The sequence below is a fragment of the Schistocerca serialis genome, chromosome 4 (assembly GCF_023864345.2).
Source record: "Schistocerca serialis cubense isolate TAMUIC-IGC-003099 chromosome 4, iqSchSeri2.2, whole genome shotgun sequence".
Taxonomy (NCBI): Eukaryota; Metazoa; Arthropoda; class Insecta; order Orthoptera; family Acrididae; genus Schistocerca; species Schistocerca serialis.
In genome coordinates this window covers 173,735,733-173,763,657 of record NC_064641.1, presented here as the reverse complement: position 1 = coordinate 173,763,657, position 27,925 = coordinate 173,735,733, and the positions used below count along the sequence as shown (strand labels likewise).

The window sequence follows — 27,925 nt, the reverse complement described above, 5'->3', positions numbered from 1 at the left end:
GCCCGGAGACCTGCAAGGTGCATTCCACTGACCCCTGGCCACAGGAGAGCCCGTAAAGCCTGGTGTCAAAAATACAGTACATGGTCATTGGAACAGTGGTCCCAGGTTATGTTCACGGACGAGTCCAGGTATAGTCTGAACAGTGATTCTCACCGGGTTTTCATCTCGCGTGAACCAAGAACCAGATACCAACTCCTCAATGTTCTTGAAAGGAACCTGTACTGAGGTCGTAGTTTGATGGTGTTGGGGTGGGATTATGTTTGGTGCACGTACACTCCTTCATGTCTTTGACAGAGGAACTGTAACAGGTCAGGTGTATCGGGACGTCATTTTGCACCAGTATGTCAGCCTTTTCAGGAGTGCAGTGCGTCCCACCTTCCTCCTGATGGATGAAACGCACGTCCCGACCAAGCTGACATCTTGGAGAAGTACCTTGAAACTGAAGATATCAGGTGAATGGAGTGGCATGCCGGTTCTCCAGACCTAAACCCCATCGAGCACGTCTAGGATGCTCTTGGTCGACGTATCGCTGCACGTCTTCAAACCCCTACGACACTTCAGGAGCTCCGACAGGCACTGGTGCAAGAATGGGAGGCTATACCCCTGCAGCTGATCGACCACCTGATCCAGATTATGCCAACCTGTTGTGCGGCCTGTGTACGTGTGCATGGTGATCATATCCTATATTGACGTTGGGGTACATGTGCAGGAAACAGTGTCGTTTTGTAGCACATGTGTTTCGGGACGGTTTTCTCAGTTTATCATCAAAACCGTGGACTTACAGATCTGTGCCATGTGTGTTCCCTATGTGCCTGTGCTATTAGCGCCAGTTTTGTGTAGCGTCGCGTTGTGTGTCACCACATTCTGCAGTTATCCTTAATTTATGAGGATGAGTGTAGTATTGGAAGTTCATGCAGTTTGAATCTCAAAACGACGTCATATTTTATTTTATTTCATCATGCTACACAACATGCAGGTAAATTTCAACCCTTTACAACTTACATCAGGTTGCAGTGTTTCTTTCTGAACAACAGCAGCCCCTATGTTTGTCGCATATAACTTTCCTTGAATTCTGTATTCTTTATGTTTCTACTCTTGCGTTTCCTTTTCTTGTAAAGCAGTGGACACAAAAGATTCACATTTTAAACAACTGAAATGAAGTAATACGCAACATAGCTGGTTATTTGTAGGAAACCGTGCGAGAAGCATGTTGTAACACAGTGATCACCGCGGTCAGACTCGCGTTTCTCATGTCACGAACAAAGGACGTTACACACTAGCAAACCTAGTAGAGGTGTTTTGTAGTACAAGGTGGCTTCTCGGCTGCTCCCAACTTTTTCCAGTTATTAGTAGAGGCACATTCAGCGGTAGAAATCAAAAATGTACAATTCCGGTAGTGATTCCCATTTCCACTTTTTAACTGTGTCGTCAACTTTTGTTTTGTTCATTATTTAAGTTAATTGTGCACTATTTAACATCAGCTGCGCATTTAAGGTTTTATCACGACTATGATCGCACAGTCGACAGAGGATAAATACTAGGTTTACAAGGTTACATCTGTCGTGGAGTGGCCAGGCTGGCAGTTTACTGAACCTAGCAAGCCGTGTCCACTCGCCGTATTTCACCAGGCGGTCTGCTGAATATTTACGATGAGTCTACTTGGAATCGGTCTGTAACATTACATGCGATAACCACACTGTTTATGACATGACTTACGCACAACTCAGTGAGGATTTGGTGCAAGGCTGTTGTCAGTGTGAGGTGTCTGTTTTATTCTTTAATACGTGGGTCGTTCAATAAGTAATGCCCCACATTTTTTTTTCTCAGAACATATTTATTGTTAAGACTCGGAGTTTGGTGACAATATACATCAACATGCCTTATCCATGTCCCATTTTTCTACGTAGTCTCCATCACGTTCTATGGCCTTACGCCAACGTTGTGGAAGAGCACGTATTCTCCGCTGGTGAAAGCTCTTTTCCGTAGGCGTAGCCATGTTTTCACTCTGTGACTGACACTCTCGTCATCTTCAACGTATAACAGAATGGCCTCTTCGTTGGTCTCAAACCGCCCCAACAATTTAGATGAAATGGCCTGTTCTTGAATCTTGTGGTCCGCTGTGAGCATTCAAGGAGCCCATCGTGAGCACGTCTTTAAATATCTGAGAGTCTCGATCATTGCAGACGCACTTCCAATGCTACCCGACAACTTTAGATCCAATTATCCAGTTGTGATGCGCCGGTCGGCACGAATAATGGCATCCGTACGATCCAGCGTGTATGAGCAGTGGCTGTAATAGGACGTCCCGAGCTTGTCTGATCATGGAGCTCTGTTTCTGCATTTCCTGAGGCTACAACTTTCTTTACCCATCGCCCAACTGTACTCCTATAAACTGCACCATCGCCATACACCACACACAAATTTTGCGGGTGTTCACCACGGTTTCTTTTTCTGCACACAAGAATTCAGTAACAGCACGCTGCATGTAACGTGAGTCGTACGTAGACGCCATTTTGACGCTGTACTACGGCTCTGCCATCTGCCAGAACGGTTCGAAACTTCACCGGCGCACAAAAACAAACATCAAATGTGAAGCACAAACTATGACGTTTGTCTATGTATATTAATAGATTTTTGAAATAATATGGGGCATTACTTATTGAACGACCTTCTTATGTCGTAGCTTTAGCCTAGTTTCCTGTTTCGGTTAACTGCAGGCAATCCGAAAATATTCAGAGAACGAAACCGGTCGTAACAAATTTTTCAAATGGCTCCAAGCACTACGGGACTTAACATCTGAGGTCATCAGTCCCCTAGACTTAGAACTACTTCAACCCAACTAACCTAAGGACATCACCCACATCCATGCCCGAGGTAGGATCCGAACCTGCGACCGTAGCAGCAGCGCAGTTCCGGATTGAAGCGCCTACAACCGCGGGGCCACAGCGGCCGGTACGGTCGTAACACAATAAATACAGGGTGTTACAAAAAGGTACGACCAAACTTTCAGGAAACATTCCTCACACACAAATAAAGACAAGATGTTAGGTGGACATGTGTCCGGAAACGCTTAATTTCCATGTTAGAGCTCATTTTAGTTTCGTCAGTATGTACTGTACTTCCTCGATTCACCGCCAGTTGGCCCAATTGAAGGAAGGTAATGTTGACTTCGGGGCTTGTGTTGACATGCGACTCATTGCTCTACAGTACTAGCATCAAGCACATCAGTACGTAGCATCAACAGGTTAGTGTTCATCACGAACGTGGTTTTGCAGTCAGTGCAATGTATACAAATGCGGAGTTGGCAGATGCCCATTTGATGTATGGATTAGCACGGGGCAATAGCCGTGGCGCGGTACGTTTGTATCGAGACAGATTTCCAGAACGAAGGTATCCCGACAGGAAGACGTTCGAAGCAATCGATCGGCGTCTTGGGGAGCACGGAACATTCCAGCCTATGATTCGCGACTGGGGAAGACCTAGAATGACGAGGACACCTGCAATGGACGAGGCAATTCTTCGTGCAGTTGACGATAACCATAATGTCAACGTCAAAGAAGTTGCTGCTGTACAAGGTAACGTTGACCACTTCACTGTATGGAGAGTGCTATGGGAGAACCAGTTGTTTCCGTACCATGTACAGCGTGGGCAGGCACTATCAGCAGCTGATTGGCCTCCACGGGTACACTTCTGCGAATGGTTCATCCAACAATGTGTCAATCTTCATTTCAGTGCAAATATTCTCTTTACGGATGAGGCTTCATTCCAACGTGATCAAATTGTAAATTTTCACAATCAACATGTGTGGGCTGACGAGAATCCGCACGCAATTGTGCAATCACGTCATCAACACAGATTTTCTGTGAACGTTTGGGCAGGCATTGTTGGTGATGTCTTGATTGGGCCCCATGTTCTTCCACCTACGCTCAATCAAGCACGTTATCATGATTTCATACGGGATTCTCTACCTAGGTCTAGGGGTCTAGAGGTAGCGTCTTTGATTCATAATCAAAACGTCTTCGGTCCCGGTTTGGATCCCCGCCACTGCCCAAATTTTGATAAATAATCAGCATTGGCGGCCGAAGACTTACGGCATAAGAAGTCAGCCTCATTCTGCCAACGGTCTTGTCAAAGAGGGCGGAGGAGCGGATAGAGTTCAGGGCACTCTCTTGTCCTAGGGGTGGGAAATTGCCCCTAAAGGCGGAAAAATCAGCAATGATCAACGACATGAGAATGCAGAAGGCAATGGAAACCACTGCATTAAAGACACGTAACGTGTATCCACAGGACATGTGGCCTGTATTTGAAGAAGTGTCATGATGATCTCTCCATTGGCAAAAGATTCCGGAATAGTCCCCCATTCGGATCTCCGGGAGGGGACTGCCAAAGGGGAGGTTACCATGAGAAAAAGATTGAATAATCAACGAAAGGATAACGTTCTACGAGTCGGGGGCGTGGAATGTCACAAGCTTGAACGTGGCAGGGAAACTAGAAAATCTGAAAAGGGAAATGCAAAGGCTCAATCTAGATATAGTAGGGGTCAGTGAAGTGAAGTGGAAGGAAGACGAGGATTTCTGGTCAGATGACTATCGGGTAATATCAACAGCAGCAGAAAATGGTATAACAGGTGTAGGATTCGTTATGAATAGGAAGGTAGGGCAGAGGGTGTGTTACTGTGAACAGTTCAGTGACCGGGTTGTTCTAATCAGAATCGACAGCAGACCAACACCGACAACGATAGTTCAGGTATACATATCGACGTCGCAAGCTGAAGATGAACAGATAGAGAAAGTGTATGAGGATATTGAAAGGGTAATGCAGTATGTAAAGTGGGACGAAAATCTAAAAGTCATGGGCGACTGGAATGAAGTTGTAGGGGAAGGAGTAGAAGAAAAGGTTACAGGAGAATATGAGCTTGGGGGAAGGAATGAAAGAGGAGAAAGACTAATTGAGTTCTGTAACAAGTTTCAGCTAGTAATATCGAATACCCTGTTCAAGAATCACAAGAGGAGGAGGTATACTTGGAAAAGGCCGGGATATACGGGAAGATTTCAGTTAGATTACATCATGGTCAGACAGAGATTCCGAAATCAGATACTGGATTGTAAGGCGTACCCAGGAGCAGATATAGACTCCGATCACAATATAGTAGTGATGAAGAGTAGGCTGAAGTTCATGAAATTAGTCAGGGGTAATCAATACGCAAAGAAGTGGGATACGGAAGTACTAAGGAATGACGAGATACATTTGAAGTTCTCTAACGCTATAGATACAGCAGTAAGGAATAGCGCAGTAGGCAGTGCAGTTGAAGAGGAATGGACATCTCTAAAAAGGGCCATCACAGAAGTTGGGAAGGAAAACATAGGTACAAAGAAGGTAGCTGCGAAGAAACCATGGGTAACAGAAGAAATACTTCAGTTGATTGATGAAAGGAGGAAGTAAAAACATGTTCCGGGAAAATCAGGAATACAGAAATACAAGTCGCTGAGGAATGAAATAAATAGGAAGTGCAGGGAAGCTAAGACGAAATGGCTGCAGGAAAAATGTGAAGACATCGAAAAAGATATGATTGTCGGAAGAACACAGGAAAGTCAAAACAACCTTTGGTGACATTAAAAGCAACGGTGGTAACATTAAGAGTGCAACGGGAATTCCACTGTTAAATGCAGAGGAGAGAGCAGATAGGTGGAAAGAATACATTGAAAGTCTCTATGAGGGTGAAGATTTGTCTGATGTGATAGAAGAAGAAACAGGAGTCGATTTAGAAGAGATAGGGGATCCAGTATTAGAATCGGAATTTAAAAGAGCTTTGGAGGACTTACGGTCAAATAAGGCAGAACGGATAGATAACATTCCATCAGAATTTCTAAAATCATTGGGGGACGTGGCAACAAAACGACTATTCACATTGGTGTGTAGAATATATGAGTCTGGCGACATACCATCTGACTTTCGGAAAAGCATCATCCACACAATTCCGAAGACGGCAAGAGCTGACAAGTGCGAGAATTATCGCACAATCAGCTTAACAGCTCATGCATCGAAGCTGCTTACAAGAATAATATACAGAAGAATGGAAAAGAAAATTGAGAATGCGCTAGGTGACGAGCAGTTTGGCTTTAGGAAAAGTAAAGGGACGAGAGAGGCAATTCTGACGTTACGCCTAATAATGGAAGCAAGGTTAAAGAAAAATCAAGACACTTTCATAGGATTTGTCGACCTGGAAAAAGCGTTCGACAATATAAAATGGTGCAAGCTATTCGATATTCTGAAAAAAGTAGGGGTAAGCTATAGGGAGAGATGGGTCATATACAATATGTACAACAACCAAGAGGGAATAATAAGAGTGGACGATCAAGAACGAAGTGCTCGTATTAAGAAGGGTGTAAGACAAGGCTGTAGCATTTCGCCCCTACTCTTCAATCTGTACATCGAGGAAGCAATGATGGAAATAAAAGAAAGGTTCAGGAGTGGAATTAAAATACAAGGTGAAAGGATATCAATGATACGATTCGCTGATGACATTGCTATCCTAAGTGAAAGTGAAGAAGAATTAAATGATCAGCTGAACGGAATGAAAGGTCTAATGAGTACACAGTATGGTCTGAGAGTAAATCGGAGAAAGATGAAGGTAATGAGAAGTAGTAGAAATGAGAACAGCGAGAAACTTAACATCAGGATTGATGGTCACGAAGTCAATGAAGTTAAAGAATCCTGCCACCTAGGCAGTAAAATAACCAAGGACGGACGGAGCAAGGAGGACATCAAAAGCAGACTCGCTATGGCAAAAAAGGCATTTCTGGCCAAGAGAAGTCTACTAATATCAAATACCGGCCTTCATTTGAGGAAGAAATTTCTGAGGATGTACCTTTGGAGTACAGCATTGTATGGTAGCGAAACATGGACTGTGGGAAAACCGGAACAGAAGAGAATCGAAGCATTTGAGATGTGGTGCTATAGACGAATGTTGAAAATTAGGTGGACTGATAAGGTAAGGAATGAGGAGGTTCTACGCAGAATCGGAGAGGAAAGGAATATGTGGAAAACACTGATAAGGAGATGGGACAGGATGATAGTACATCTGCTTATACATGAGGGAATGACTTCCATGGTACTAAAGGGAGCTGTAGAGGGCAAAAACTGTAGAGGAAGACAGAGATTGGAATACGTCAAGCAAATAATTGAGGACGTAGGTTGCAAGCGCTACTCTGAGATGAAGATGTTAGCACAGGAAAGGAATTCGTGGCGGGCCGCATCAAACCAGTCAGTAGACTGACGACAAAAAGAGAAAACGCCTCCTTCCATATGGCTTTTGGCGTTTGTATTCTTCGTGCAGAGTGTTCGATACAATATCGGCTACGCTGCTTATTGTGTTCCAGTCATCGGGATTACGTATTATTCTGGCGATGTCATTGTCATTCTGTATACTACCTGTGCTGCTAGAACATGTGCCTTTACAAGTACGACACAACATGTGGTTCATGCACGATGGAGCTCCTGCACATTTCAGTCGAAGTGTTCGTACACTTCTCAACAACAGATTCGGTGACCGATGGATATGTAGAGGCGGACCAATTCCATGGCCTCCACGCTCTCCTGACCTCAACCCTCTTGACTTTCATTTATGGGGGCATTTGAAAGCTCTTGTCTACGCAATCCCGGTACCAATTGTAGAGACTTTTCGTGCTCGTATTGTGGACGGCTATGATACAATACGCCATTCTCCAGGGCTGCATCAGCGCATCAGGGATTCCATGCGACGGAGGGTGGATGCATCTATCCTCGCTAACGGAGGACATTTTGAACATTTCCTGTAACAAAGTGTTTGAAGTCACGCTGGTACGTTCTGTTGATGTGTGTTTCCATTCCATGATTAATGTGATTTGAAGAGAAGTAATAAAATGAGCTCTAACATGGAAAGTAAGCGTTTCCGGACACATGTCCACATAACATATTTTCTTTCTTTGAGTGTGAGGAATGTTTCCTGAAAGTGTGGCCGTACCTTCTTGTAACAACCTGTATATAATAATAGAGCAGATGCGGTTTTCATTAATAATTAACATTAGTACCAGCTTTGGTGCTCTGCATGATCAAGATTATTTGCTCATACATACATCTTTAAACCTGCCGTTTATGTTGCAGTTATAAGAGATATAAAAATTACAGAGCAGTCGCATGTCGCATATAACTGTATTATTTATTGACATGTTTCATTCGAGCATCTTCAGATATTAAGTGGCGGCCACACGTCAAACACATCTATGTATTTCTTCGCTTTCAGCACGCGTAAGCGCACACACACACACACACACACACACACACACACACACACACACACACACACACACAGAGAGAGAGAGAGAGAGAGAGAGAGAGAGAGAGAGAGAGAGAGAGAGAGACAAAACACTAGCTTTTTTTGGAATGTTTAGTCTTAATGTTTTCTGACATATTCCCTTCATATTTTATCACATATAGTCTCTGACGATGATAGTCATTGTGTAACAATGGTATGATAGTCATTGTGTGACAATGGTCTTGTAACTTGAAAAATGGGCAACTCTCATTGTAGAATGTTCATAATTTGGGTTTTACATTTATAAAAGTGAAGTTGTTCTACCCAGCAACGTCGGAAGAATCAGGTAACACTATTTGAAATTTGTTTGGCAATTGTTGTCAATCATGCTATCTATCACGCCATATCGTTGACATTCGTGGACCCCGATGTCCGAACGACAATTCCCGGCATCACGACCCAGGGTTCAACCAACGCTCCTTCTTTCCAATATCTGCGGGCGTTGATGACACGTCACAGAGTGAGAGGAATGGAATTTTTAATTTCATTTGCATACGAATCTCGGCCGCATATTAATGTGCCGTACTGTGCAGAATGGAACAATAATGAGAGCTGCATTCAGGCCCGCCCACGCCCATTGCCCGAACAAACGTCGAACGCTCGGCTGCCAACTGTAATCAGACGGAACATCTGCTTCCCAGGTCACAGATGTACGGACGATTGCACTGAGGGAAACAGCGCTGATATCATATTCACCACATGCATAGCATATCTTCCGGCCCCATCATCTTTTGCAGTTTTGAATTTATCCTGTCGGTCGGTCGTTATCTGCTAGATGCCACAGAGAACGGGCTTGGTAACATACGGGTTGGAGGATAATTCCAACCATTACCGTACTCTCTTCGCCGTATAACAGTTACTCTCTCTCTACTCTGTAGAGACCCTGCATTCAAACAACATATCTTTTATGGTTATAAATATTCTAACATACAACCATTAATATTAGGATTAGAATCCACAGTAACGCGTTTCGAGCATCAAGTTTCCATCATCTTGCTGTCAACTTCAAAAACAATCAAGATCAAAATATAAAAACAAATAGAATTACTCCCGCGAGGTAGCCGTGAGGTCTGAGGCATTCTGTCACCGTTCGTGCGACTCCCCCCGTCGGAGATTCAAGTCCTCCCTTCGGGCATGGGTGTGTGTGTACTTTCCTTAGCGTAAGTTAGTTTAAGGTAGATTAAATAGTGTGTAAGTCTAGGGACCGATGCCCTCAGCAGTTTGGTTCCATAGAAGCTTACCACAAATTCAAAATTTACCACAAACTAGATTATTCAGGCATGAACTGTTCGTCTTACTTGATGAAACCAAGTGCAGTTCATCAGACTCTCCTAATGTCCTGTATCAGTTCATCATATGAAAAATACTCCATTTGCCACGCTCCATTTAACACGAATGGCACTGCAGAAAACGGCCAGTAAGCAGTTCGGATTACTACACTAGTCTGTTACATTACCGTTCAGAAATTAAAACCATATAATAGACACAACGAGCAGTTAACTGACTTTTATCACATCCGTGGTTGAGCGCAAAGCGACATGGAGACTATTTCGACGAACGGACGCGACTCTTATTCGCACTCCACAGGGGCAGGTTTCGTTTGCAGTGTTTGCCAGTGAAGGGAACACAGTTCTGAAGAGTGAGTGCCCACTGCCGTACAAATTATGAGTATTAAAATTTATCACAGGTTTATCCATTTGGGAGTTTTTTATTGTACGGTGATTATGTCATGAGTAAAGCCTAATAAAAGGTATGACACTATCTTGCAAAATAAAGCTTGCAGCCTCTGAAAGGATCAACCTATTGTGGTTTGTGAATGAAATATTTGGGACTGCATAAACCACACCACATCATTATTTTCTAGTGATAAATAAGAATTTTTGCGAGCAAGATCGCGTGTTGAAATATTTTTATTTTCTCAATCACCAGTTTCGTATTTTCAAATAACTTCCAGGAATTCTGCCAGGTAACACTTTCAGCGACTGCCGATATTACGGTGGGGTGTTCTCCCGCCGAAATATCGGCAGCCGCTGAAACAGTTATCTTTCTGAATTCCCGGAAGTTATTTGAAATTTGTGTACGCCAGGAGAAACTCAGGTCTCACCAGTTCGTAGGTCGAGCTGTCATCTTCGGCTCTACGATATATTAGGAGAAAACCATTACTATGAGATTTGCATAACTGTACAACCATTATACAAGTTGAACAACAACATAATGACCAGATGACAATATTTTACATACCTTCTGGAAATAATACACACATGTTCAGGAAAAACATAACACCTTGAACGGCTCGAGATAGGATGTTCATATCCTGCCAATTTGACTTTGCGATTGGTCATCAGGTGGTGTATGTGAGCCACTACGTCGATTATCAAGTATACTTTGAAATACAACGTTCTGCGTCTTCGAAACACTGACATTAAAATGGTTACCATGCTACAGAAAAATTATCTGTCGGTCTAAGCAACGTAGTCCTTCTGAAAGCAGTCATTGAGAAAATAAAAATATTTCAGGACGCGTACTCGTCTCAAAAAAATCTTATTTATCACTAAAGATCGGATCGCGACCAGCAGTGTGTGTAATTTGTATTACTTTCTAAATTCTACATTATGTTGCAATCTCAAAAGTGTAGGTTTTAGTAGCATCCAAGAGGATTTTAATCTATACCGATTCCACAAAATTCTAAATATTGTTTTTGCTGAAATTTGCAAACTGTAAAGAGAATAGAATATATCTAATGAAAGTGTTTTGTATGTCACATTTCAGATCACTGCCAAATTTGTGCTTTCTACTCTTATTTGTTGACGGTCATAAAAATCGTCTAAAACCATATAAAAGCTCTAAAAGCAGTTATTTTACCTTCTTCAAATGCCACTGGGTGCGGCCATTACGATGGTAAATTTGCTTCCCATTCGGCGGCGTGGACCGAATGCAGAACACATTACTACTATTAGAGAGTTAGAAGGGGAAGGCCACAATTTCCACACCGCAACATGGTGAATAACCAAAGAAATTCATTTAGTTGATTTGCTGCATCTTCTAAGTGCTCTACCAGTAATCAATGTTCGGTTCGTCTTCGCTACTACATTTTGTATCAGATCTTCCAATACGAGTTTAAATTCGAACATTTTAGGTTGGGCTTGACCGTGGCCGCTAAGTCCCGAAATCTATGTATCGTTTTATTTCTTTCCATGTGACACTGAGAAGTGATTCTATTGCACTATTACGCGACACATATGTACACGCACCACCACATAATTTGGGCTTCACTACTCAGATATACTTTTTGTCTTTACGCCCCTCTACATGCTTCTACGAAAGACTCAGGGATTTGTTACTCTATTTCGGGGAACCCGAACATACTCTCTTTTTGGGACAACTGCCACCGATCGACCACCAAAGAAACAAATGTGACCCTTAAAGGCAGACTATCGATACATGAAAAGATCTGCAGCTTACAGCGTGTTGCTGAAAGTTTGTTCAAATGGTTCAAATGGCTCTAAGCACGATGGTTGTAATATACACCTTCATTTCGAATGCCAACATTGTTACAGCCGGGTCACTTACAAGATGTTTCCAGAAGAGAATAAAAATGATGACAGAAAACTGAAAGAAAACAAAAGCGAAAATGATGCGCTTTCGTAGTTTTTATACCAAAGCGAAATATTCAATGAAACTGCAAACTGAAATACTTTTCTTTTCTCCACAGGTGCGTTACGCTTTCCTCATAAGCCGCTGGTGGATTTTCTCGCTGCAAAGCTAACAAAAGCATGTGCAGCGCGAAGGAATAGTTAAAAAGGTAAGCCACAGCGCTGACTTTACTGTAAGAAAGCACTCGAACTCGAATACGCTCCATTATTCAGTGTTGCACGTCGTGCACCTCCCCTTTTACCTACGATCAAAATAACAACTGAGTTTTGAACAGAACTGTTTTCAGACACCTCTGTAGGGAAGCAGCCTACTCACGCAGTATAAAATTCACATCAGTCTTTCCATTGTGTGCCAGCCAGTCCGCTGTAACTAGCTCTGACGTCATAAATGTTACGCAAAACTTTAAAAATCAAGTAAATAACCTGAAACGTTTCTAGCATGTCAGGAGTAATACTAAATCAATATGTGTTGAGTATTAGTTCAATAACTTTAACCATTTTCGAAATTTGGATGTTTTTCTGTAAAAATCATTGACGCAACGGAAAAGAGCTAGAAACTTAAAAATTTATATTTCGATTCCTTTTTCATAATAATTTAGTAGAAACAGCATTCTGGATCTCACAAATTAAAATTTTAGTTGAAATTCATGATTTTCTGGTTTTTGTCTTAAAAATTAAGGAAGCAAGATAGATTAAGTAGGCGAATAAATAAAGCTAGGATGTTTAAATTTAAGTAGAAGAGAGATCCGCTATAATTATAAAAATGTGAGAAGTTTCAACTGAATAACTATAAAACTATAGTGATAGCGTATCTCCAAAGGGCAAGTTCAGAGCTCGTCTACTGAGTGTAGTGTAATTAAATTAATTCTCTCGCCCAAAATATTTGACTTAGCCACGTCAGATTTTTATTATGATTACTTACCTGTGTGCTGACTGCACATTTAAATTGAGAGCTTCATCGGCCATCACCAAAGGAAGCAATGATTTATTCGATAACTTAAAGTGGTGCATTACTAGCCCAGCGGCTAGTCGGGAGAGCCGATTTGATCAGGTGTTACCTTAGCCGTCGGCACCGCGGTTTTATATATAAGAACGCTGCGCGAGAGAAAAAGGGCCCCAGTTCTCTCCAGACGCTGATTAGCGCACCATCTGTGCCGGGAGTCGCGTCGCATCGGTATCATTGCTATAAACAGCCTCGGATGCCGTAATAAGTTATCGGGATACGCGTAACCATGAAATCGTTTTCGAGTGAAGTGTTAATTCTGGGATGACTTTAATGAGCTATCTACAGTTTGCGTATGTCATATTTTCAAGTGCCGCCGCGGGATAGACATTCTACCATTATTTAGCGTGGCGTTTGATGAACATTATCATCAAATTATGGCGAGCATTCACTTAAACCTTTAATTTGAACAGTTATAGTTGCATCAGCGCATTAGACTCTGAACTGCTCTGGTAGTTGGATTGTGTGGATTCTTTTTTTGGTCTGTGACTTTCAGAATATAGTGAACATTTTAGAGAGAATCGTTTCTGATTATGAATCCCAGACAATCTCCTAATTCCTCAGAGCTATAAGCTGTAGATATAAGTGTATTTCTCAGATGAAGTGGGCACTAGGAATGCTAATTACAGGCTTCACGTTTTGCTAATCACTTTCTGGTTGCCAATATTGTAGTTAGAGAGCCAGTGTTGAGAACGGCAAACAACAGCATTAAATAAATACAAAACATTAAATAACAAATATATCCACCCGCCGCCCCACATATGGTGCATCGGCCGGGAACTGCATCTTTTCTACATTACGTTCTACATTTTATATAACAATTACTCCACCCGCCGCCCCACACCTCGTCTAAATTACACCTTCTCGTTGCATTAGTTGTTGAGCTTCACTAGCGCTTATACAAGTCATTCGAGTGTCTTATGATTTCTCTCAGGTTCATTCTTCACTAACATGCTTTTTTGGGCCCTTCATCGCGAATGCAAACATACAGGTCCACAGAGCCATAACTTTTGTCTATACCATACTTATCTTTTAAAATGTTCCGCCTCGTGGTCACTTCTAGGGATGCAGGTCCATGGCTCCTCGACATGTTTCGAGGTCGTTTCTGTTAGTATCTCGAACTTTGTGTAAAAACAATGAAGGTGAATTGTGTAGCACCTTTGTTTATAATAGTTGAACAAAACATAGACATTGTCTCAATGATCCAGACTCACCAAAATTATGTTGCTAACCGAAAACGAAAACCGTCACACGAACAGACAAGCCGCAAGAGAAGAAAATCGTACAGCACACTTAGAGGGTCTACCTTTGACTACTACACGTTGCCAGGTGAGACAGCTTTTTTAACCTGTGGCTCATGACTGCATTGCTGGAGCCTCTTAGTTATACGTCAGAATGATGACATGATTTAAACCATTTAAAACTGATGTCGTAATGCTAATTTAGTCTGAAAGATGAATTTGTTTTTCATTCAGAAATTCATAATATTAGTTCGCAAGTCATGTTTATAAGAAATGAACTGTACCAAACTGGATTCAATGTAGCGATAGAAGAACAAACATTACCATAATATTACCGAAATGAAAATATGAGAGCTTGTTATTGCCATAAATATCAAACGAAAGCATTTGATCTAGGGCATATGAACCTGAACCAACTTTTGAACAGACAAAGTTCCTGTTTTAATTAATTAATATTAATTAAAATTTTCTCGTTTCACTCTGTGAGTCACAGCTGAAGGGTTTAGACCTTATGTTACGACGAGAGAGTCGACTTTCTTCGAAACAGCTGTCTGCCGCGGTTGTTATTTCACGTTAGACTTGAGACTATTCTATGAGCAACACTATCAACTGCTTCACTTCCTACCAAACAGTTCATGAGGGCTTCTTCTAACACGAATATGGTTTTATTTGTAGTTCAAATGCACATCAGAAGGTCCTGGTTCGCTTTCTCGTCAACTACTTCGAAGGAAAAACGAAACAATTCTCCCAATGGCATCCAGAAGATTGGTTTTCCACATACTCTTATGTCTCTAACGATTTCGAATTAGTGAAGAAATTTTAATCTTATTTTGTAATTATCATGTTTGGAGGTATTGTCTAATTTCAGATTTAGGGAGATGTTAAATACCAGGGCTCCTGTAGTGGAGACTCAGAGTTTAACGTGAAATTCAAGACTCAGCGCGACTTTTCAATTTACATACACATTCCTCCTCCTCCTCCTCCTCCTCCTCCTCCTCTTCTTATTCTTCTTCTTCCCCCTCTTCTTCTTCTTCTTCTTCTTCCTCCTCCTCCTCCTTCTCCTCCTCCTCCTCCTCCTCCTCTTATTCTTCTTCTTCCCCCCTCTTCTTCTTCCTCTTCCTCCTCCTCCTCTTCTTCTTCTTCTTCTTCTTCTTCCCCCCTCTTGTTCCTCCTCCTCCTCCTCCTCCTGAAATAACATTAAACCTGAGGGGGAATTCTAAAACAATTCTGCCATAGGTAAAGGCAAAATTACCAAAGACGAAGGCAAATCATTGGCAAATATTGTAGATAGAATGTATTTAGATCGAGTACAGAAATTTCGAATTCAAAGTTACATATTAAATAAATTCTGTCACTGCATTTCACTCAACGAGGGGAGTCTATATTTTTTGTGAGAATGGGTAAAAAATAAAATAGTTCTGGAGGCGCCGGGTATCGATCCCGGTACCTCTCACATGCTAAGCGAGCGCTCTACCATCTGAGCTACGCCCCCAGTGCAAGGCAGCTTTGTCCGCCACAAGTAGTAGCGTTAGTAGGGCGAGGGCGGTCCACTTTCTCTCGGCCCTCGCTGGCCGCCTTCCAGCACGCCGCGCCCGACCGCGGGACTGGATCAAGCCGCACGCGGCAGAGGCTAGTCGGCGGTCGCTGTAACCGCAGCATACGTCACAACGAGGTGGCCACAGACAGGCATCTTTCAACATATGTATGATCAGCGCTGTGGCGGCACAGGGGTACAGTGAAGAAGCAAATGTTCCATATTTATACAAGTGATATCTGAATTATATTTTTGCTATGTCGGAAGAAGAGGTCAAGAAAAGAGATGGAAGGAGGGCACAGCAGCAAGGATTGATCAAGCCAAGAGGAGTTTCTGTAGAGCGGATCGGTTTATACCATCTAAAATTACAGGCTGTCTCAGAAAGATTCACCCAGTTTGTAAACTCCCCCTTGCTTATCGACCTTATTGACAGTAAAAATTAAACCACATGTACCTAATGGAAATTTGGGAGAAGCAATCGTCACCGAAATTAATCTGTCGATAAAGAGGGAGGAAAGGGTTACACCTAAATGAAAGGAAAAATTTAAATGAAACTGGTGGAAATTAATTTTGAAAATTGGTAAAGTTAATAAAGAAAGTGAATGTGCAGTCGTGTTAACAATTAACTGCCGTTAATTAGATATTTGAGATTTGGGGAAATTTACGGTCGCCAGTCCTATGGACAACTACTATAAAACTGAAAAAGAAAGGTTATTGCACATATAATTAGTACCAAAAGCGTGGCAACTGAAGGTTGACACGTGTTGTGTGAAAACTGAATGTTTGTCAGAAGTAATAAATTTCGCTATACTCTGACTTAATTTAGCAAAAGAATTAATAAAACCTGAAAGTTGAAAGTTAATTTACTGACTGAAATTAATAGTAAACTTTGTTTCTGAAGCACTACGAAATTCAATAAAATAAGGTTAGACTTGGGTTACTACAACAATCATTTCAAAAGCTACTTGAATCTACGCAATTTAGAAATAAGAGATTTAACTTTGAACTTGAATTAAATGATTCTGAACAATTAACAATAGTAAAATTTAGTACTTACCAAGCTGAGCTACAGTCACAGGTAAGTTAAAATATGGTAACAAAACTCGCACTCTTAATTTGTGCTTGTGTAATCTAAATATTGTAGCCAGCTATGAATACCTTAACTGAACTATGAAATTAAAGCGGTGAAATCGAATGATATTACTTTAATGCTAGCGTTTGAATTTCAACGACACTCGAGTTCATTCCAGAAAGGGATGGGACCCTGCTTGGTAATGCAATTGGGACAATGAGCAACAAAGGTTCATGCTAAGTTGCTGTATTTTAGTAATAGTAATGGAATAGTTTGAAAAGCTGAGGTCTGCCATACAGTTCTAAAACTTTACGTGCTTTCAGTCTTCTTTGTTGGTTGATTGAAGGTTTGAAGTCGTCGATCGAGGAGGTGGTGATAATCACTTATTTCGGCCGTTGCTGTTGTAGAAGCTGGATGTTGGCACGCCTTCTTATCGACACGGTCACCAGGCGAAACGGGCTCTTGATGTGTGCCAGCTAATGTTGCCCGTCCGCGACACCGTGCCAGAAACTATCATAGCAAGTCGAGTGCAATTACATGCTACCAAACGTCGGAAGCGCGGCAACTCGCAGGAGCGCCACTCAACACACCTGCTCCACCGACCTACTCCCGTCAGACTCCGCTCTGCCCGCGCTCCACGCGGCGGAGTTAACACTACCAAAGATCCTAAACACTTTGGTTCTCCACACGACCTATCGATGTAATCGTTCGATAGCATAGTTTTCCCTAGGCAAGACCCAGCGTAAAAATACAAATAGTATTTAAAAAACAAACAATTATACATCGACATAAATGAATAAATATATGTATACAAATAGTAAAACAATTACAATATATATAGACACAGAAATGTCATATCATCAGGTAACAAAATAAGAAAAAAAAATTATAGCAAAATAGATGGAAATAGGAGGATATGCATTTCCGGCGTTACGAGTTTCTCAATACTAAAAAAAAGAACTGAAATCTTGTGACACTGTTCACTGGGAGAACTCGAAGGACAGGTTTAGCCGTCTAATTAGAAAAGTTTTCCTGTCCTTTGCGCAAAATGCCACCTTTACTTCGTGAAGTGAGATAATTGTATATCAGGTAAGTGTAGGTGTAGATGTCTATAATGGGCGGGTGTCAAGTGTGCTATCATGTTTGTGCCGGAAAAAGACGAAAGGAGGGAGAAGGTGGAACCTAATGCCCACACGTATCTTACACCAGTCTAAAGCCACCAACGGGGATTCCGAACTTACAGTCTACATTCAACTGATGAAACACTAGCAACAGTCCACCAACAGTCTCATATGCCCTTACATCACGAGACAATGCGGAGAGGTTTGGAATTTAATCGAGGACATAGGCGCAAAGCCTAACGAAGAGGAACTCGATGCCACCAACTCTCATTCTGTTTGATGCAAAAGCAAATATAAAGCATCACGTGATGTACTCAAGCCCTTTCCCATCCAAGAACTGGCCATGTCCGACGTCGCTTAATTTCTGCAATCTGACGAGAGCCAGTGTATTCAACGCGGCCAGACCGCTCCACGAGGCCATATCTTGCAGATGAATGCACGAGGATTGTCTGGAAAGTAAATTCCGACCGGTCGTGAAATTGAAACCGCAGTGAAAATCAGATGTTTTATTTGCAGCCTTTCAGTTACAACTGCCAGCTATTTCTCTAGGTAGCCCCCGCTCCGACAAACATTTCCGTAGCGTTGTATCAACTTTTCATTAACCTATCATAATACGCATACTCGTTAGGCCAACGAAGGCGAACGAACGACACCCAACCACTTCGTTGAATGAGATTTGCTTAATGTGTACACGAGGCAAATCTTAGCCAAAGCATGGGTAGGCTTTGGTTGCAGTTCGGTCTGCTGACGGTTATATGCAAGCGTTGGCGGATGGTGGATGTCGGGTCGAATGTTAGTTGGTTCAGTAGCGATTTGTTGTGTCTCTAGAAGGGGTGTGTATTTCAATTTTTCAGAGTTGTTACAAGTCACACTTAGTATGTTTTATTGAAAGGTTTCGCTGTTTAATTTAATAAGAGCATCATCAGAAACTCTGGAACTTACATTTTAAAGTACAGTAGTTGGCGGTTAAAGAGCGAAGCCAGTCAATAAAACTTACTAAGTGCGACTTGTGGCTATCCTGGAAAACTTAATTTCAACAGTCGCTCTTTCGCCTGCAGGCAATGCCTGCTCTCGTTAAGGGTGTGTATTTATTGGTTTAAAAATGATGGAGTATAGACGAATATGGAGACAGCATTAAATCTGATAGAGCTTTATCGTGAACGGGAATGTTTATGGGCGTCTACGAACTGCGATTGTAAAAACAAACGGAAAAGACTAGACTCTTGGAGGGCAGCAACTCAGTTGTTAGAAAGTGACGCCTTTTCGCCGTGAACTACCAAGAGAAACAAAACAAAACTCGGAGAAACTTTTTACACATGTGTTGACATGTTTTTTATTTTGTCGTCTACCGGACTATAAACTCAAGAAAATAACAAAACATCTGTCTACATTTGCTATATACACCTACTGAGGCTTTTTTCGTTTTGTGGACCTCTATCGATATTTCTAAAGAAGATAATTGTTTCTGCATTGTAAGAGCGGAAGTATTTTTCACTCTTAGTGTCACTCCTTGAATTAAGAACATGGATTTGGAACATATGTTTGATTCAAATAGCTTTATTTATTGGAAATGTGCTAATACGATAGCTACGGTACTCTCAACTGCGTTTTTATATACTGTGTACACCTATACGAAATTTCGACAAGTGGTTTACTGAAAGTTTTTGCAGCAGGAAAGAGATCTGAACACTACAACCAGTCCATGTTGAAGTTACTTATATTCTATGTATACCACACAACATCATAAACCGATTTGTATTACTAGCAACAAACACTGAAGAGGATATTTATGGCATGTGAATGTAAGGAGTTAATGATATTGAAGAAAGCTTCGCAGGACGTTAAAGTGTCAGATTTATACAAATTTCTACTACTTGCTCCCACGGAATACCGAATTTACGTAACGTAAGCAAGCTAATATGAGAGGAGGGGTCGTCAGGTCAACAAAACGAATCACGATGAACTGTTCTCTTCGTCACTAAATCAATTTCTTTTAGAAACTTCAAAAAACAAAAACAAAAAGTCACTCTTGAAATTGAAGAAAGAATGAAGTTATTCCTATGAATCATTTCTAGGCCCCCGGTTAACATACAATACACTACAATACATTATTCCTATGAATTCTTGATAACTATTTCTTCCTCATTGCTTCAGTGTCCAGAAATTTAAATAAATCAATTTTTGGACCTGTTTCGTAATTTCTTCTATAGTTCGGCATAAAACAACGAAACGGCAGAGGAAGAACCTCACAGGTTGACCGAACACACAAAGTGATCAAAAACAATTCATGTTCAATCACGTAGTAATTACACTAACGAACAAGCTCAAGTACGATAAATAGCACGCAGTGCTAATGTTTATAAGCTTCTGTTGACTACGTACGACCCCGTGTTGTGATGTCACGCACTACGTGATCAGACTTTCGTTTCTTAGAAGGTGCTGATCAAGATGGCTACAACACATCAACAAAAGCTGCTTTGCGTTGTCCGTTTTAATAGGAGCATGCCATCTAAAGCTGTACTGCGTGACTTTCGTAGGGAACACGGCAAAGTATCTCTTTCGTGCCTAAGTATTCAACGATGGTACCAGCAGTGCCGTTGCGCTAATGGCCTCCAGAGTCGCTTCATATCACGATATGTGACTATCTTCTGGGCTGTGTGAAAGAATTGGTTTATGTGTGGTCCCTTTCAACAACTCTGGGTGAATTGCTAGGATACATGGAAAAGCCTCGAATGCAAAAGATCCAGACAAGCTCGCAAAAGTATCAGGAGAGTTTCACTATCGTCTGTATGCTTGTCGTTCGTCTGGTGGAGGTCGCATTGAAAATTTTTGAAAAATAAACGAGTAGTTTTAGACGTAATTGTAATTCTTCTAGCAAATATAGTTTTGTGAAATGAAACGAATCCTCTGGAAGTGCCTTGTATAATCTTTGAGACCATAAAAATGTGAATGAAAAGCTATTTTTGGAGGACAGCTCTGGGTGGGTGTGAAGCATGGTCATTGAGAATGGCAGAAATGAAATGGACAGAAGGTTTTGCAATGTGGTGTTACAGTTGGATTGAATAAGGAAAGAGGTCGTCCTGCAACAAATCAACGATAATAAAGGCCTAATTAACAACATAATGGTCACATATTAAGAAGCAAGTCGTTGATGGGACTATGTTGAAAAACAATCACGGTACAGGCATAGGTATGAGTATAGAATCATCGATTATGTGGATTGCTCCAGTTACACTGAAATGATGAGGTTATCTGGCGAGCGGCAGGACTGGACAGGTGCGTAAGTGCAAGTGTAGGGTTGATGCCCGAAATAACTGTTCCCAGACGATAGTGTGTGTGTGTGTGTGTGTGTGTGTGTGTGTGTGTGTGTGTGTGTGTGTGTGTGTGTGTGTCCGTCCATGGACTAGTGACTGCTGCTGAGAAATGAATGAACACTGTGGAGCTGAGGAATTGGCGTTAGCAGCAACATACGCTGTCGAATCGGAAGTGGCTGGTGCTTGCGAAGTCGTAATGATAATTTAGCAGCGATACCATTTATTTACGCTACTATAATCACTAAGCTATTAATTAAAATTCTCCTAAAACACTTATTTTAAAGGAGCACGATAATATAAGCAAAATTACACTGGTCCAAAATTAATAATGATAATTCGAAAACCAATACTGCATAATTGTTCAGCGAGGAAAAAAGCATTATCAGTTCTTCACTAACAGTGAAATTAAATCACTCGGTATTGTTGTTACAAGTCTCCTACTTCAACATTCATACAGATGAAGCGTTTTCGAAAGACTGGTGTAAATTTATTTCAATATTTAATATCTGTCCAGGATATGTCTAAAAATTACGTTGACGGATACACAATTTCCAGGCGTTACGAACTCTGTAACGACAGTACCAGAAAATATGAGACGTGGAAGAAGTGCTGTCACTAAATGGAGATTGCTTATTAAAGTAAATTGCATAAATGAACAATTAGCTATAACGCTCGCTATTAGCCCATAGACGCCAGTTGCCACGTTCAAATGAATACTGAAATAGCGCACATTTTTGTCGCGTGGATATTACAGTGACATAGCTCTGTGACAAGTTTTCGTTTGATGCAGATCATGTGTTTCCTCGCGGTGAAGGTGGAATAAACAGTAAAACAACCACTTCGTTCACACTGAACAAAATTTGCATATTTTCACCCGAAGCGTGAACTACAGCGTGAAACTTACTCCAGATATCACTCCTCCGTCAATGAAACGTATTTGAAATTGTATACCTTGTATCAATTAATTTGATCACAACAATCAGTCATTTCGCCTTGTCAGTGCCATTTTACAGCAGCAAGATCGTCCAGTCATCTTCCGTACTCACAGTAAGTCACGACTTATCTTGCACTCCTGCATGCTTTCAGGAAGAGAGAACGAACCGAACAGTATGAAGCGACCGCAGTGCCACAGTTCTCAGATTCGACATACTTGTAGAACCACGGTGGGAAGGAAGGCAGCCCGTTAACACAGATGGAACAGCGCCGCCTTGAAATGTTAAGTACGTAACCTGCGACATTATGTAGACTCGTACTCGCTCCGTTTCTGATCTCTAACAAGGAACAATCGAATGATGTTCTGCTGTTTTAAACAGACTGGCCATTCACAGACACCAACAAGTTTTGCACCACCCCTTTATTTTGAAATTCATGGCATGAAATAAAAAGAACTGTCTCTGAGACAGGAATATATTTTCATGTGCAATGTGTACAGATCACCAAATAAAAAAATTTAATAAAACATATGTGTGACGACAAAATCGTCTGTTGTTTGTTTCTCACAACACTTCTGAGCAGCAACAATATGTAGTGGAACGCCCACTTGCTCAGGACTAAGCTTGAATCTGTGGTCGCATTCCACCAGTGAGATAATCAAGCCAGCCCTGGACCAAATTATCCATCCCTTCCATGGCAGCTCTGCGTAAGTCGCGCAGAGTACACTGTCAACGTCCAGAAACAACTAGTTCAATCGATGTCCATTTTGGGTCATTTAAGGAAACAGATGGGCTACTCCTATCTGGTGATCAAAACATGCTGAACGAATGCTTTACGAGGATATCCCGATGAACACACGAGTTACCATCCACCAAGATGACATTATCACCAAAATGGTGGCGAAGTGTACCACTGTTGGTTGCAGTATCTCGTCCATGCACCACAGAGCAGTGAGACTGGCCGCAACAACCACTAGAGGTGTACAGTGCCCCGTGTAATGTCATACCAGAACACCACTCCACCACCACCATGTTGCACATGTGGGTCACAGTGTTGGATTCCCTCTAGACACATTGTCTGTGGTCATTAGGGTGCAAACAGATCCGAGTTTCGTCCGCAAAAAACAGTCGAAAGCAATCCTAACGTATCCATTCCGCCCGGTTTCTTGCCCATCTTCGACGCAGTCCATGGTGCAGTAGTGCTTGACGTAGTCGTTGGGAGTGAAGATCTGCATCGCGCAATCGTTTCGTCACGTTGGTGCGATACATGACATCCTGTAGCTTCTTAGAACGCCGAATTCAGTTCCGAAGCACCCAACCCACGATTCCTTTTATAAAAAACTCGAAGATATCTATTATCCTGTGGACTTGTCGAACGTGAACGGCCTATCCGGAGCAAGTTCTCGAGATTACCCGTCAGTTCTAACCGATTTCATGCCAGCGCCGCATAACTCGGACTGGTGCACACATCGTGTAACTTTCTTGGTTGACAATAGTTCTGTGTGAAACTGGTGATGTGGACCCGATCTTTGCTAACGATTATCCTACGTGGCACGATGGATGTTCACTCTGCTGTTGCACAGACCTCAGAAATGCGTCCTTTTTTATACTTCCGTTTCAACTGAAACGCTGCCATCCATTTGAGTACGGTGTTCTACCTATTGGTAGCCCCCTCATGGTGACTGTGTCTGTCTATAAAAGCAACGTTAGGGGTGACCTTCGGATCGATACAGAAGTAGACACAATTACAACACACCTGCACGACATATCGGGGTGACGCAGAATTTTTGTTGATGTGTGTATTTCGGATGATGTAGACGATATAAAAAGAACATTAGTAGAGATAATAACAGGTTTGTTTGATCTATGAGACAGCATCATAGAAATGCAAAAACATCTACACTTGGAGACACAGTGTATCCCATAGACGTTTCGTGGGCAGATGTAGTACGCCGCGTAGTCACAAAGACTGCTTCCTCTAATACCAGAAACAAAAAAATGGTTCAAATGGCTCTGAGCACTATGGGACTCAACTGCTGTGGTCATAAGTCCCCTAGAACTTAGAACTACTTAAACCTAACTAACCTAAGGACAGCACACAACACCCAGCCATCACGAGGCAGAGAAAATCCCTGACCCCGCCGGGAATCGAACCCGGGAACCCGGGCGTGGGAAGCGAGAACGCTACCGCACGACCACGAGATGCGGGCCTACCAGAAACAAAGAGAAAAAGTGTTACAAAATTAATTTTAATAAATTGATTACTGATTCATATTGCTGGCGAGATAACGAGTCAACTCATACCGATCATGGACCGTCAGATGATTAATTTAAAAGTTCATTAATTAAATACTGATTTTTCTTTATCCTTGCTTTCATTTTCAACCACAACATCAGAACTGCCTCTCTGGTGCCTTTACCTTCACAATAGACAAACTGATCGTCATCTAACAGATCTTCAATTTTCTTTTCCATTCTTCTATATATTATTCTTGTCAGTAACTTGGATGTATGACCTGTGAAGGTGATTGTGTGATACTTCTAGCGCATCTTGCAAGCTTCTGAATTGTGTGGATGATATTTCTCCGAAAGCCTAATGGTACGTCACCAGTGTCATAGATTCTACCCACCAACGTCAATAGTCATTTTATTACCACTTCCCCAACGATTTTGCCGACCGTTGGTGGCCGAGCGGTTCTAGGCGCTTCAGTCTGGAACCGCGTGACGGCTACGGTCGCAGGTTCGAGTCCTGCCTCGGGCATGGATGTGTGTGACGTCCTTAGGTTAGTTAGGTTTAAGTAGTTCTAAGTTCTAGGGGACTGATGACCTGAGATGTAGTGCTCAGAGTCATTTGAACCATTTTGAACCCAACGATTTTAGAAACGTTATCTATCCTTCTGTCTTATTTGATCATAAGTTCAAAATGGCTCTGAGCACTATGGTACTCAACATCTTAGGTCATAAGTCCCCTAGAACTTAGAACTACTTAAACCTGACTAACCTAAGGACATCACATGCCCGAGGCAGGATTCGAACCTGCGACCGCAGCAGTCCCGCGGTTCCGGACTGCAGCGCCAGAACCGCACGGCCGCCGCGGCCGGCGATCATAAGTCGTCCAAAGCCCTTGTACATTGTGATTCTAATTCTGGATTCCCTGTTTCTTGTTCTATCACATCAGACAAGATCTCCCTTCATAGAGGCCTTCAATGTGTTCGTTTCACAATTAACAGTTAACAGTACAATTCCCATTTTAATCTTAATGCTACAACACTTGCCTTCAAGTTCACTGAAGATTGTTTTCACTTTTCTATGTGCTGAATCATTCTTCTCGTCAATCATTTCTTTCTCGCTTTCTTCACATGTTTAATGCGGACATTTCGCCTTTGCCTCCCTGCACTCGTTGTTTATTTCATTCCTAACAGACTTTTACTTTTGTATTCCTGAATTTCGCAGAACATTTTTGTACTTCCTTCTTTCATCGACCAATAAATGTATGTCTTCTGTTACCCACAGAAAGTGTGCACATACAAATTACAACCGGTGAAATTATAATTTTAAATTTGTAATAATAATGAAACTGGGGTAAATGTAATTTATTTATAGAAATCAAACAGCACAGTAAAAAGGTCAACTCTCTCCCTTTGTCTCGAAAATTATCGGCAAAGATATTAATCCTTCTGGAGAAAGTCTGATTTTAGGTAAATTAACAGTAAAAGCTATCGGTAGTTCCGTTTTCAAATAACGAATTAGTGTCTGTTATAGCTAGGTTCACCTTTCTCGTATCTTACTCAGTAACAACAACATCAAATATTGTGAAACCTGTTTTTAGTTAGAAAAAGTTTTAAGTCTTTGGCGCAGTAAATACGATCTTATGAAGGACATATTTTGTATACTAATATCTTTCTCATAGAAACGTTACACGGACTAACTGTCACGTCCTTGTCATACATATATGACAAGGACGTCATGCTGAGACCAAGGGGAAATCCGTTGTTTTTCAGAAGAACTTACAGCTCTAATGAACCATGTTAGATGGTCGATTATTTTTGGTCACGTCCGAGTCATTTGTGTGGTGCTCCTAAGGGTATTATCGCTTTGTGAAGAGTCGAATGGAGAATGGTCTCTGGTAAGCCACGGCGAGTCCCGCTGAGCGCGCATCGAGACTTGGAATGGGCCTATAGGCGAAGCGGACAGAAACGGTAGACTCTATGCGGGTGTTATAGCAGGTCCGTGGTGTGCTAATGAAGGCACATATAGTGAATCTCGCCATAGCGGATGAAGAAGTCGGGAAGTATTTTTCGACTACGGCTGTCAGATGTACTGTACGGTATGTCGACTTCTGGAACGTTTGAGGTTTTGTGACAGCTCGGACACATGTTTAAAAGCGAGATAGAACTACGTAACTAACGTGTTTCCGGTAGAAGCGTGATGGGAATGCCGTTGACCGAAGATTTCTGGGAAGAAGGTGTTTCGAGGAACTATTGCGCTCTTTTACTGAAAATTCCAATCTAATGGCACTTCAAGGCACGGCTAGCTGACTTGTACCTAGCGATGTAACGCTGTTGGTACCTTGTTGACTATGAGGCCAGACACGGGTCGCATGAGTAGTCTGGGATGCTGGCCGGTCAGAAGATGGGAAATTGTTAAGCAATTATCTGTTTGTCGCCGGTAGAATATGATAAAAGTTGTTGGGCTTGGAAAAGGAGAAGGTGAAATGCTTTTTATGTTGCTGTAAATTTATTCACTTTGTATGAGTCTTACGACAGCGAAGTTTTCTAAAATTAAGTTACCGATACTTCTGGCAAAGATCGGTTGTTGGCACAAAAGCAGCAGAGGTGGTATTGTATGTAGGAAAGAAAGTGTAACGATTTTAAAACAGCTACTGCTGTATGTTTTTGATGAAAGCTATTGTATTTAATTATTTTTCGTCAGATTATGATCTGTAGGTTTTTTTTTTAAGACTTTAAAAAGGTGAAAATATTCAGCAGTTAAGGTGGTAACAGACAGTAAGAGTAAGCATTTTTCACAAAAATCCTCTTTAATTGATCGTGGTAGGTTTCATATTTGCATCTGTTGAAAATTTTTAATGTCCTTAGCTTAAATTAATGTTCGACAGTCAAAGAAGCCAAGTATTGAGTATATAGTTCACAGAGGCATTCTGTTAACATTATGGGTAAAACTTGTTACATAATACGTTTTAATTGATTTTGGGAAAATTTCTGAAATTATGTCTATGAAGTTTTTTTCAGATTACGACTGTCAATCACCTTTGTAGAGCACGGTATGACCGTTCAGCCAGTTCTGTTTTGTATGTTTGGCTATTCAATGTCACTAAAGTGTTAAAATTCCTTTTTGAGTTTCACTTCTCCCTACAAATCAGTGTCTCTATTCAATCACCTACTGCATGGTTAAATTTTGATTACCTCCTCTTGGGTAAAATATTCCGGAGGGAAAATAATCGCCCATTCGCATCTCAAGCAGGGACCACTCAGGAAGATGTTACAATCAGGGAAAACAAAACTGGCATTCTGCAGGTTGGAATGTACCTGAAAAAGACCTGGAAATAGAAAGATTTCAGATTATATATATAATGGGAAGGCAAATGTTTAGGAGCGAGATTTTAAACTGTAGGTCATTTCCAGGAGACATGTGGAGTCTACCGTGCTTTGTTGCGTATGAACTGAACATTAAAATTTAAGAAA

The 27,925-nt window shown here is 41.6% G+C and overlaps 1 long non-coding RNA gene and 1 other non-coding gene across 2 annotated transcripts in view; one reads left to right on the top strand and one right to left on the bottom strand.

Annotated features, from left to right (window-relative positions):
• Positions 1–27,925, top strand: part of LOC126473143 (uncharacterized) — a 1,059,929-nt gene that overhangs the window by 490,352 nt on the left and 541,652 nt on the right. The window lies entirely within an intron of this gene.
• On the bottom strand, positions 15,670–15,742 carry Trnaa-agc (transfer RNA alanine (anticodon AGC)). Its single transcript has one exon. It is a non-coding gene; the product is annotated as a tRNA-Ala (tRNA).